This window comes from Bos mutus, chromosome 4 (assembly GCF_027580195.1).
Source record: "Bos mutus isolate GX-2022 chromosome 4, NWIPB_WYAK_1.1, whole genome shotgun sequence".
Taxonomy (NCBI): Eukaryota; Metazoa; Chordata; class Mammalia; order Artiodactyla; family Bovidae; genus Bos; species Bos mutus.
In genome coordinates this window covers 70,012,242-70,025,881 of record NC_091620.1, presented here as the reverse complement: position 1 = coordinate 70,025,881, position 13,640 = coordinate 70,012,242, and positions in this window count along the sequence as shown.

Sequence of the window (13,640 nt, the reverse complement as noted above, 5' to 3'; positions counted from 1 at the left end):
TCCAAAAGAGAGGGATATATGTAAACATATAGCTGATTCAGTTTGCTGTACAGCAAAAACCAACACAACATTATAATGCAACTATACTCCAAAAAATTAATTAAAAAAAAGAAGGGTGGTAGGAATTTTAAAAATGCAAATATTTGCCAATTCACAGATATGATTTAAGGCTATCAAAAGTAAAGGCTTTTGTTTCTTTGGTCAGCTTTTGTCACTTGTAATAGATACATTCAAACATTTTTGTTTGTATAAGTGGAAGTTTAAGAAATGACTACAACTTTGACTGTAGCCATGACATTAAAAGACACTTGCTCCTTCGAAGAATAGCTATGTCAAACCTAGACAGTGCTCTAAAAAGCAGACATCACTTTGCCGACAAAGGTCCGTATAGTCAAAGCTATGGTTTTTCCAGTAGTTATGTATGGATGTAACAGTTGGATCATAAAGAAGGTTGAGCACAGAAGAACTGAGGCTTTTGAACTGTGATGCTGTAGAAGACTCCTGACAGTCCCTTGGACAGCAAGGAGATCAAACCACTCAATCCTAAAGAAAATTAACCGTGACTATCCATTGGAAGGACTGATGCTGAAGCGCCAATACTTTGTCCACCTGACACAAAGAGCTGACTCATTGGAATAGATCCTAATGCTGGGGAAAACTGAGGGCAAGAGGAGAAGGGGGCAACAGAGGATGAGATGGTTGGATGGCATCACTGACTCAATGGACATGAGTTTGAGGAAACTCCAGGAGACAGTGATGGACAGAGAAACCTGGTGTGTTGCAGTTCATGGACAAAGAGTCGGATACAACTTAGCAACTGAACAACAATAATTTACTATAGGAATACTTAAGATATCTTATATTAGATACTTAGACAAAAATACTCTGCCATCTAAAATGTGCTTTTGAACTTCCCTGGTGGTATGGTGGACAGCAATCCACCTGCCAATGCAGGAGACATGGGTTCGATCCTTGGTCGGGGAAGAGTCCACATGCCTCAGAGCAGCTGAGCCCATGCAACACAGCTACTAAAGCCCTCGCATCCTAGAGCCTGCACACCACAACTGCAGGGCCTGTGTGCTGCAACTACTGAAACCCAGGAGCCCTAGAGCCTGTGCTCTGCAACAGGAGATGCCACCACAATGGGATGCCCATGCACACCAAGGAAGAGTAGCCCCCTCTTGCCGCGACTAGAGAAAGCCCACACACAGCAACAATGACCCAGCACACCAATAGAAATGTGCTTTAAAATAAATTTGTATTGAAAGTCATCAATGTCAAGTTAAGAAGGCAACTAACACTCAGTGGTTGATGGTTACTAAGATTTAGAAAAACATTCCTTAAAGGTAAGTTATGACCAATCTAGACAGTATATTAAAAAGCAGAGACATTACTTTGCCAACAAAGGTCCGTTTACTCAAAGCTATGGTTTTTCCAGTAGCCACGTATGGATGTGAGATTTGGACTATAAAGAAAGCTGAGCACTGAAGAATTGATGCTTTTGAACTGTGTTGTTGGAGAAGACTCTTGAGAGTCCCTTAGACTGCAAGGAGATCCAACCAGTCCACCCTAAAGGAAAGCAGTCCTGAATAGTCATTGGAAGGACTGATGCTGAAGCTGAAGCTCCAATACTTTGGCCACCTGACGTGAAGGACTGACTCATTTGAAAAGACCCTGATGCTGGGAAAGATTGACAGTGGGAGGAGAAGGGGACGACAGAGTATGAAATGGTTGGATGGCATCACCTACTCAATGGACATGAGTTTGAGGAAACTCTGGGAGTTGGTGATGGACAGGGAGGGCTGGCTTGCTGCAGTCCATGGGGTCGCAAAGAGTCGGACACAACTGAGCAACTGAACTGAACTGAAAGTTCATCTCTTCTAGCAATCCACCTAAAATCATATTTAAAGATTATTTTGAAACTTTTATTTCAGCTGGTGGTATTACTTCCTCAGCCTTTTAAAGATGCTGAAATTCACCAGTAGCCAGAGGAGGAAAAAAGGACTTTCTGTATTACAATATTTTAATTTTTAACTTCTCCTTTACTCTTTAAAAAAAAAATTCAGGTTCTCCCTGGTGAAGGAAATGGCAACCCACTCCAGTATTCTTGCCTGGAGAATCCCAAGGACAGAGGAGCCTGACCAGCTACAGTCCATGGGATTGTAGAGAGTCAGACATGGCTGAGCGACTAAGCATGCTCCAGTGTTGTATCCTGAAATAGAATACAACCACAGCTTTGGGTTTCAAAGAGACAAAATCATATTAGCTTAAGGAAAGAACTTATCCCAGAGAAAATACAGAATATCAGTTCATTAAGAAGGTAGAGGCTGCTAATCCTGATGCTCTGAGAACACTGGTATATCAGATTTCGTGGTTGGATCTTTGAGAGGCTGAATTGCTTCAATATTTCAATTGTATCCGATAATTCAGAAATCCAAACCCACATCCATTTTACATAAACATTAAATCAAGAGTAGCCAGAAAAAAAAAAAATTCAGATTCTTTCTCTATTTGAAAGGTCAAGTTCAGGGACATCCCTAGTGGTCCAGTGGTTAAGAATCATCCTTGCTATGCAGCGGCCAGGAGTTCAATCCCTGGTCAGGGAACTAAGATCCCACACACTGCCGAGCAACCAAGCTGGATCACCACAACTACTGTGCTTGCACAGAGCCTGTACTCCAGAACTGAAGAGTCTGTGTGCTGCCGTGAAAGCTCCTGAATGCAGTCAAATAACTAAATAACTTTTTTAAAAAAGAAAGAAAGGTAAAGTTCAGCTGCTCATGGGCCTAAGTCCTTGCTACATTTCCCCATGAGTTCCTATACTTGGGATTTTGTGGGTCCTTACTGAAATGCTTATGGAATGAAAAAGTGCTTTTTAAAAATTTTTTTTAATTATTTTTTAATTGAAGGATAATTGCCTTAGAGAATTGTGTTGGTTTCTGCCAAACATCAATATGAGAAAAAGCACTTCTTATTTAACCTATATTTTGAACCTAGCAGGTTCAGGCAACATCTGTACCAGAGGTTTGAACCAATAGCCTGATCTACTCCCTGGGTGCAAACCTATCTCATAGTTTTGGGTTGTTAATTATTACATAGGGTGATCTAAGAAACTAGATTTAATTAGCTAGTTAAATGTTCCACTAATATTCATGGCTTGTACTAGGAACGGTTCCGAGTTCTCAATTCAGTATTTTCACCCTGGGAAAATGGGGTCTTTGCTCTGAGCACATTTCAGAAGTGATAGAAATGCTAGTAAAAGCCATCTCTACTTTCCAAGAGATGCAGTCTTGCCTCATCTCTCCAACCCCAGTGCCCTTGGCTTTCTAGAAGCATTAACACGACTGTAGTTCCTCTAAAGGAATAAGCCTGCTCTTCTGGAAAGCGAGCATTTATCTCATCATGGCTGTTGTGCTGTTGCACAACAAAGCAGCTAATCAGATTTATGAAGGCCAGCCCACCCAGAGCAGTGGCTGCGTTTTTATCACATCAGAGACAAGTTAGCACTAGGTTTCACTCTAGGATTAGGTGCTGTCTCACAAATTGGGCTTTTCGCCAGACAAAGAAGTTGCAGCATGCATTTGCCCTTTTCAAGATCGCTAATAAAATGCTGCTATTAACCTCTAGGACTGCATGGATTTCTCAGTGATCCTATTTGGAAATTGTGGAATATGGAGCTGACAATGGAGTTACCAACTCATAGGACTTTTTAATCCAGGCGGTGATAATCCCCACTAATTGGCTGACCTCTGACTTTGGCAACTCCCCCATCTGCCTAATTAGTACCTTAAACCTTAGCAGCAACATATATCTCTTATTCTTTAAGATTTCTTGAGCATTTACTATGTGCTAAGCACTACTATGCATTAATGGTACATATTCTACATTCTGAGGCCAGGGTTGTCTAAATTATATACACTATTGGTAAAGATCAGCAAGGGATAAAGTCTAGGAAGAACATTATAGTTCTCTGTTTCTATAAATATATACATATGAATAGACAATGATGAAGTTATAGATGGAGGCAAAGCAAACAGACAATAGTGAGTAATTTGATGCCAAGTACTTGGTTTGGGAGTTAAAGAGAATTTCTGCATTATCTGTAATATTTTAACTCTTTTTTAAAATAAGGAGACTATTTGTCTACAACTATTAATAGCATAATTAAAAAACAGACCTAACCAAAAGTCTTTTTTGACATACAAAGTGTTATTATTTTGAATAAAGTATGTTATAAATTTTGAATAAGTCAGAGTTCTTATCTTGAAATATAAATTCAAAGACCCATAGAATTAAAATTGTTTCTCACAAATGGGTTTACCAAATGACATTACAAGGCTCTTAAATTGGGACCATATAAATTACATTTCTGTGTGCCTCAATTTCCTTATCTGTAAAAGGAGTACAAAGTTCAGGTACTTAACTGGGGGGTTGGGGTTAGAGGCAAACTAGTATATACAGAATAGGTAAATAACAAGGCCTGACTGCATAGCACAGGGAAAAAGAACTATGTTCAATACCCTGTAGTAAGGCATAATGGAAAGACTAAGAAGGAGAATCTGTATGTAACTGAATCACTTGGTTGTATAGCAGAAATTAACACATTGTAAAGCAAAAACACTTCAGTTAAATTTTTTTGAAACAGTCTGGGTGCCAGGACTTCCCTAGTGGTCCGGTGGCCAAGACTCCATGTTCCCAATGCAGGGAGCCTGAGTTCAGTCTCTGGTGAGGGGAGTAGATCCCACAAGTCACAACTGAAAGATCTTGCATGCTGCAAGGAAGACCAAAGGTCCCCCGTGCTGCAACTAGGACTTGGTGCAGCCAAACAAATAGACTGAAAAAAAACCCCAAAAGTCCAGATGCTTTAACACACTACTCAGGCTCTTTGTAATCTGGCTTCTATACACTCTCTCTCATTTCTGCATTCTCAGCCTATCAGTCTCCCACCCCCACTAAGCCTCCATAGATACACCATTCCCCAAACCCAGACCCTAATTTATGACTCATCCCATTCCTTTTGCCTGGAATGCCCCTCCCTCTTCTCTGCCAAGCCAGCTTTTACTTATGCTCGAAGTTTACGTGATGATAGCTCACCTGTGGAAGTTTCTCCATTCTATTCTCTAGGTATGATACTCAGACATATGCCTAGTGGATGGAGGAGGTCTTTCTAGATTTTTAGAATAGGTGTGCCACACCTGAGGTCATGCAACCCTCTCTCCCACTCACTACTGTACCCCCAATACCAGCACCACACAGAGCACACAGTAGGTGCATAAAGAGTATTAAGGAAGTAACTGGTTAGTGCATGAATAGATTCTGTGTAGACTGAAGTCCAAATGCCCTCAGAGCATCTTAATTGTCCTAACACTGAGCACAGACTGCAGCAGGCGTTTGCTGCATGTATTTGTTCAGTAAACACCTGGCATTATGTCCAGGGTGTTTTGGGAGGTGGGGAACAAATCATTCACAGGTAGTTCTTTAGCAAAATGAATCATATCCAATACACATTTGTACTTAAAAGAGCATGTAGTATGTTTCATTTTCCATGGGAAATATCCAAAAGTGAGTGGTTTGTGATTTAGATACATGAAGGATTAATCAATGTATAGTATTAACTCAATATTAACTTGCTCTCTACCATTATGTGGAGAGTGTAAATCTATATCAGGATGACCAAGAAGTGACTGCACTTTCACAATCATGTAAGAAGCTGCATTGTGGCTCAACTGGTAAAGAATCCACCTGCAATGTGGATAGACCTGGGTTCGATCCCTGGGTTTGGAAGATCCCCTGGAGAATGGAAAGGCGACCCACTCCAGTATTCTGGCCTGGAGTATTCCATGGACTGTATAGTCCATGGGGTTGCAAACAGCTGGACACAACTGAGCAACTTTCACAAGAAGCTGCAAGGTGGTGATTATATACATGGTTGAGTTAATGTCCCCAAGTCTTATCTATCGTCAAGCTCATAAGGGCACTAGTATAAGCGATTATTGGGAAGGTAAACTTGTGCCTTTCTGGAGCGCTAGTATACATGTATTAGGGACTTCCCTGGTAGTCTGAGGGCTAAAACTCTGAACTTTCACTGCAGGGGGCCCTGGGTTTGATCCCTGGTCAGGGAAATAGCTCTTGCATGCCGCAGCTAAGATCCAGTGGGGCCAAATAAATAAATATTTGAAATGTGTATTAAAATTATATATATATTTCAAATTAACTCTGGAAAAATATTTCAAATTAAGCATACACCATTTGTAACAAAAGAAAAACTGGAAATAACTTTAATGGTCCTCACTAGGGGATTAGTTAAATAATCATGATGGATCCCTGTAATGGAATACTCAGTTGCCTAAAAAGATGGGACCTATTTTTATACCTGAAGGAAAAACTAGGCTCCAATTATGAAAAAAGTATACATATGCTTTATTTCTTGAGATTAAGAAGAGCTATCATTAGGAATTATCTGTGTATACAGCCTCAAATATTAGATGATAGCTTCCTCTTTTTTCTCCATTATTAATATGCATAGCCTTTGTTCTAAAAACTCAGTTTTTAAAATAGTTTACAGTAGTCGCATTCCTGTGGTTGGAAGAAAGAGTGACTCTACGTTTAGACATAAGTTCTTGTTAAAAGACTTTCCAACCTAGATGGAGATACTGGACAATGCTCGCATCGAAGAAAAGGGCCTGTCTTCTGACCAGCCTAGAATGAGGAAAAACAAATCAACCTTGTGGATATCCCTTAAAATATGCAGGTACTTGATAGAAACTTGAGTTCGAGTTCCGTAGGAAGTGTCATGGTCTGTCTGGGTTTGAATACAGTGTTACAGCAGCCAGGATGACTTTTTTAACCCACTCCTTTGCTTCTACGTTCTAATCAAAGTATGGTAAACTGTGTTACCAATTACAAGCTGATTTTTCTTAAAGAAAAATCAGAACTTTGTTTACATCAAAGTTTAAATCTTTAAAATTGTCTGCATAGTAAATATGCCTCCCAAAGTAGGTTTAAAGAAACTGAGTATAAGGAGAAAATTTAGGTGCACATTTTTCTGTATCAGATTGAAGAACAGAACATGACATTTTTTTAATTAATGTTTTTTGGCCACTCTGTATAGCATACAGGATCTTAATTTTCTGACCAGGGATGGAACCTGGCCCACTGCAGAGGAAGCGCAGAGTCTTAACCACTGGCACTGTCAGAGAAGTTCCCCAAACTGGGATTTTTAAAAAGAAAAACTTGTAACTTAACATATCAATCATATCAATATAGATTGGCTTTTTACATTTATTTTATTCATATAAAATGTTATATGTCATCTTTTCAAGTGAAAGCAATTATTCCCTTAATCCTGAATATCTGTTTTTTCCCATTCATATTTTGCCTTCCCTAGATGAGTCATGATGCAGTAATGGCCAACACAAACCTAAACCTGAAGGTCATAAGACCCTAAGTGTTTATCTTAAGATATGCAATGTTTATACAGCTTCTCCAAGATCTGAGCTTCTTCCCATGGTACAAAGCCCTGGAATTCTCACACACGAGTTTGCTTGCTAGATTTTTCAGGCTCCATTTAACTTCCAATTCTACTCTTTTTAGAATTTTCACAGAATGGTGATAACTTTAACAGACTCAGTTAACTGAGGATCAAGAAAAAACATTGAACAGTAAAAGGATGAATATGAAGATGTAAAAGAGGACATCAAAATCATAAAATGTGGAGGAAAAGAGTAAGAAAATACAGACTTTTTTCCCCCAGAATGTGAAAAATTATAAAACTACCAGTTGGAGCCTATAAAACTACCAGTTGAAGGCAATTAGAGATAGGAAGGGGTGAACATACTTGAAATGGTAACCACAAATCAGAAACATACAATAGAGTCACAAAAATAAAAAGGCAGAGGAAAAAAACCCCGAAAGCAGAGAACATAAGTATAAAACAAAAGGAAATTATCAAACCACAAAAGGAAAAAGAAATGGACAAGGAAGCATATAAAATCAATAGGAAAATGAGGTTTAAATGGACAATAAATAGCTATCTATAAGTAATTACCTTAAATGTCAGTGGACTAAATACTCCCATCCAAAGACACAGAGTGGCAGATTGGACTGAAAAACAAGAGCCTACAATATGCTGCCCACAGAGATCCGCTTTGGCGCAAAGGACACACGTAGATTGAAAACGAAAGGATGGAAAAAGATATTTCATGCAAATATGGAAAAGGTAAGAAAGTGAGGGTCGTAATATTCATATTAGACAAAATAGACTAAAGAAAGGCCATAAAGAAAGATAAAGAAGGACACTATAGAGGCTGCCCTGGCGACTTAGTGGTAAAGAATCTGCCTGCCAATGCAGGAGACAGGGGTTTGATCCCTGATCTGGGAAGATCCCACATGCCTCAGAGCAACTAAGCCCATGCACCACAACTACTGAGCCCACATGCAGCAGCGACTGAAGCCTGTGTGCCTAGAGCCTGTGCTCTGCAACACGAGAAGCCTCAACAGTCGGAAGCCCATGCACCGCAACAAAGAGTAGCCCTTGCTTGCCACAACCAGAGAAAGCCGGCACACGGCAACGAAGACCCAGTGCAACCAAAAAGAAATACATACGTACACGCATACATAAAAACCATAGTTTTAAAAAAAAATGAATCAAGAGTGGGTTCTTTGAAAGGGTAAACAAAATGGAAAATCTCTGTCCAGGCTCACTGAGAAGAAAAGAGAGAACCCAAATAAAATAAGAAATGACACAAAAAAGACATAATTGATACCACAGAAATACAAAAAATTTGTAAGGGAATACTATGAACAATTAAATGTCAACAGATTTGACAATCTAGAAGAAATACAGAAGTTTCTAGAAACATATACCCACCAAAATTGAATCAAGAAGAAATGGATAATTTGAACAGACCAATCACTAAAAGCAAAATAGAATCTGTAATTTAAAAAACTGCCTATGAACAAACGTTCAGGAGCAGATAGCTTCACAGGTGATTCTACCCAACATACAAAGAACTTATATCAATTCTTTTCAAACTCTTCCACAACCTGAAGAGGAAGAAACTCCCAAACACTGATGAAGCCACTATCACCCTGATACCAAGAGCAGACAAAGATAGAACTAAAAAAGAAAATCATAGGCCATTATTTTTGATGAAAATAGATGCAAAAATTCTCAACAAAATATTAACAAACTGAATCCAACAATGCATAAAAAAGATTATACACAATGACAAAGTGAGATTCATCCCACATTCATAAAGATGGTTCAACATATGCCAAAATCAACATATATACCACATCAACAAAAGAAAAGGCAAAACCCACATAATCATCAGTAGATGCAGAAAAAGCATTTGATAAAATTCAACCTTCACTAATGATAAAAGCTCTTCTCAAAGTGGGTATAGAAGAGAACATATCTCAAGATAATAAAGCTATTTATGACAAACTCACAGCCAACAAGACTTCACTTGTGGCTCAAATGGTAAAGCATCTGACTACAATGTGGGAGACCTAGGTTTGATCCCTGGGTTGAGAAGATCCTCTGGAGAAGGAAATGGCACCCCATTCCAGTACTCTTGCCTAGAAAATCCCATGGACGGAGGAGCCTGGTAGGCTGCAGTCCTTGGGGTCCCAAAGAGTCAGACATGACTGAGTGACTAAACTTTCACTTTCTTTCACAGCCAACATAACACTCAGTGTTGAAAGCTGAAAATGGCCTTCCCTGGTGGTCCAGTTGTTAAGAATCCACCTTGTAATGCAGGGGACACAGGTTTGATCCCTGGTTGGGGAACTAAGATCCCATATGCCACGGAGCAACTAAGCCCACGCACCACCAACTACTGAGCCCACACATTCCCGAGCCCGTGTGCCACAACTAGAGAGTCCATGTGCCACCACAACAGATCCTGCCTGGCTTCCCAGGTGGCACTAGTGGTAAAGAACCTTCCTGCCAATGCAAAGGACATAAGAGATGTGGGTTCGATCCCTGGGTCAGGAAGATCCCCTGGAGGTGGGCATGGCAACCCACCCTAGTATTCTTGCTGGGAGAATCCCATGGACAGAGGAGCCTGGTGAGATATGGTCCACAGGGTCACAAAGAATCGACACAGCTGAAGCAATTCAGCATGCATGTAATGCAATGAAGATCCTGCATGCCGCAACTAAGACTCAACTCAGCCAAATAAATAAATATTAAAAAGAAGAAAAAGAAAAGCTGAAAACCCTCCTGCTAAAATCTGGAACAAGACCAGGAGGCCCACTCTCATCTCTTATATTCAACATAACATTGGAAGTCTTAGCCACAGCAATCAGGCAAGACATAAAAGGTATCCAAATTGGAAGGAAAGAGGCAACATTGTCATTACGTGCAGATGACCTATATTATATAGAGAAAACCATAAAGACTCCACACTAAAACTACTAAAACTGATAAATGAATTTAGCAAGGTAGCGGGATATAAGATTAACATACAGAAATCTGTTGCATCTTTAACACCAACAATAAAGTATCAGAAATGGAATATAAAAAACAATCTGTTTTAAAAGTTGCACCCTGACTTCCTTGGTGGTCCAGTGGCTAAGAATCTACCTTCCAACGCAAGGGCCTTGGGATTGCTCCCTGGTTGGGAAACTGGATCCTGCATGCCTCAGTGAAGGTCTCTCATATCACAACGAAGACCTGGTACAGCCAAATAAATATTCTAAAATAATAATAAAAATCGCACCCCTCCCATTAAAATACTTAGGAATAAAGTGGACCAAGGAGGTGAAAGAATTAAAGATGATTCAAAGAAATGGACCTGGTGGTCCAGTGGCTAAGAATCTGCCTGCCAATGCAGGGGAAACAGGTTTGATCTCTGCTCTGGGAAGATTACACACGCCATGGGGCAAGTAAGCTTGCACACCACAACTACTGACCCCATGTGCTGCGACTACTGAAGCCTGCGTGCCTAGAGCCCACGCTCTGCACCAGGAGAAGCCACTGCAGTGAGAAACCCAAGCAACCCAACAAAGAGCAGCCCTCACTCTCTGCAACAAGAGGAAGCCCAGATGTAGCAACAAGAACCTAGCATAGCCAAAAATGAACAAATAAAAATTTAAAAAGAAATGGAAAGATATCGAATGCTTTTGGATCCCCAAACCGGCAGACCTAAACAGATGTTTCTCTAAAGACATACAGACAACCAGTAAGCACATGAAAAGTTGCTCAACATCTCTAATTGTTAGAGAAATACAAATCAAATCTACAATGAAGTACCATTTCACATCAGTTCTAATGGCCATCATTAAGAAGTCTACAAGTAAATACTGACGATGTGGAGAAAAAGGTACCCTCCTACACTGTTGGTACAGCCACTATGGAAGATAGTATGGAAGTTCCTCAGAAAACTAAAAATAGAATTATCATATGATCCAGCAATCCCACTCCTGCGTATATATCCAGACAAAACTATAACTCAAAGATACATGCACCCCTATATTCACAGCAGCACCATTCATAATAGCCAAGACATGGGAACAACCTAAATGTCCACTGACAGATGAGTGGAGAAAAATGTGGCATATATATACAATGGAATATTGCTCAGTCATAAAAAGAATGAAATGATGCCATTTGCAGCAACGTGGATACAACTAGAGATGATCATAGTAAGTGAAGTCAGAAAGAGAGAGACAAATACCATGGTATCACTTATATGTGGAATCCGAAATATGACACAGATGAACCTATTTATGAAACAAACAGAATCACAGACACGGAGAATAGACTGGTGGTTGCAAGGCGGCGGGGGTTTGGGGAGGGATGGAGTGAGAGGTTGGGGTTAGCAGATGTAAGCTATTGTATATAGAATGGACAAAAACAAGGTCCTGCTGTTTAGCACAGAGGGCTATATCCAATACCCTATGACAAATCATAATGGATAATAATATAAAAAAAGAAAGATGTACATATACATATAACAGAATCACTTTGCTGTATAGCAATAATTAACACGACATTATAAATAAGTTTAAAAAAGAAAACACATGGACTAATTTAGATAGTCACTTTGGCAGAGGTAATAATCTGGATGGCTATTTGGTTACCATACAATTCTAGAAAATTTCATATCACATAGAACTAGTGCTCCCAAACAAGTCGTTCTTTTAGTAGTTAGATTTACTTTATTTTCCTACATAATTAAATGAATTCTTAAAATATATATCACAGAACATGTTTTTTCATGTTTTGCATGTAAGATCTTAATTCCCTGACCAGGGATTGAACCCATGCCCCCTGCAGTGGGAGCACAGAGTCCTAACCACTGGACCACGAGGGAAGTCCCCTGACAGTCATTTTCCATCTTTCCCCATAAGAGGTAATCTCTTCCACTGGTAGATTTCATTGTTTGAGCATTTGGGTTTTTTTGCTGCTGTTGGTTTGGTTCATTTTTTAACACTACTGTCAACGTTTTGTGGGCTAAATATTTCAAAGTCTTCATTGCAAGAAAGTACCAGTCCTAAAGATTAGATATTAATTCTTAGTGTCACATTGGGATGAATAGAGAGAGCTTTGACATGCATTATCCTTAATCTATTACTACATAGTAAACATAAGATAAAATGCAACCAACCGTCATCAACAGAACTATGACGGCTGGGCATGGGACTAAGTGAGATATCTCTGCAAATCATCTTGGCTGTTAATAAAAAAATCACAAATTCTATGACCATGAGGAAAACACTTTACATTTCTATACTTTCTGATTAATGTGTTTAATATAGATTGTGGAAAGTGGCTTCATGTAACAGTTTTCAGTTATCAGGCTGACTCAGAAGTATGTTGGTAGAGCAGTAGAAACCTTCTAGCATGGCACTCATAGAATTTGATGAGAAGGTTAAAGATTATATGTAGGCTTGAATGCACTTACTTACAAAACATGGACTCACAGACAGAGAAAAAAAACTTATGGTTACCAAAGGGGAAATGTGGAGGAAGGAGGGATAAATTTGGAGCTTGGGATTAACAGATATACACTCCTATTATAAATAAGATAGATGACCAACAAGGACCTACTGTATAGCACAGGGAACTATATTCAGTATCTTATAATAATCTATAATGGAAAAGAATCTGAAAAAGAATATATATATATACACACACATATATATATGTGTAACTTACTTGCTGTATACCTGAAATACTGTAAAATCAACTATACTTCATTTTTTAAAAAGATTATATATAGGTTCAAGTTATTCCCCAGAGAAGAAAAAGCTAGATGCTGGCAGATGAGCAGGTATTAAGAGAAGTTCTGCTTTGGCTGCTTTGTGTTGGAGAGGAAAAAAATGAAGTGCTCCTTCTTTCACCCTTACAAGAGAGCAGAGGGCTGAGGGCAGGCAACATGAAAGGAGAAACAGGGGGCCTTTTTCTGATTAACTGTAAGCTGGCAGCGCCTTACCAAAAACCTTAAAGCTTATAATGGAAAATGCCTGCAAGCAATTTGATCAAAGTTTAAAAACTGCTCACTTTCTGAAGCACCAGAATCAAGGCTGGGAAAGAACTTTTAGTTAGAAACACAGTGAATTTTTTAAAAGTTCTATTCAAGCTTGTTTTGGGAGGAGTGTGGCAAGGGGAAAAGAAGCATGCATGGGCT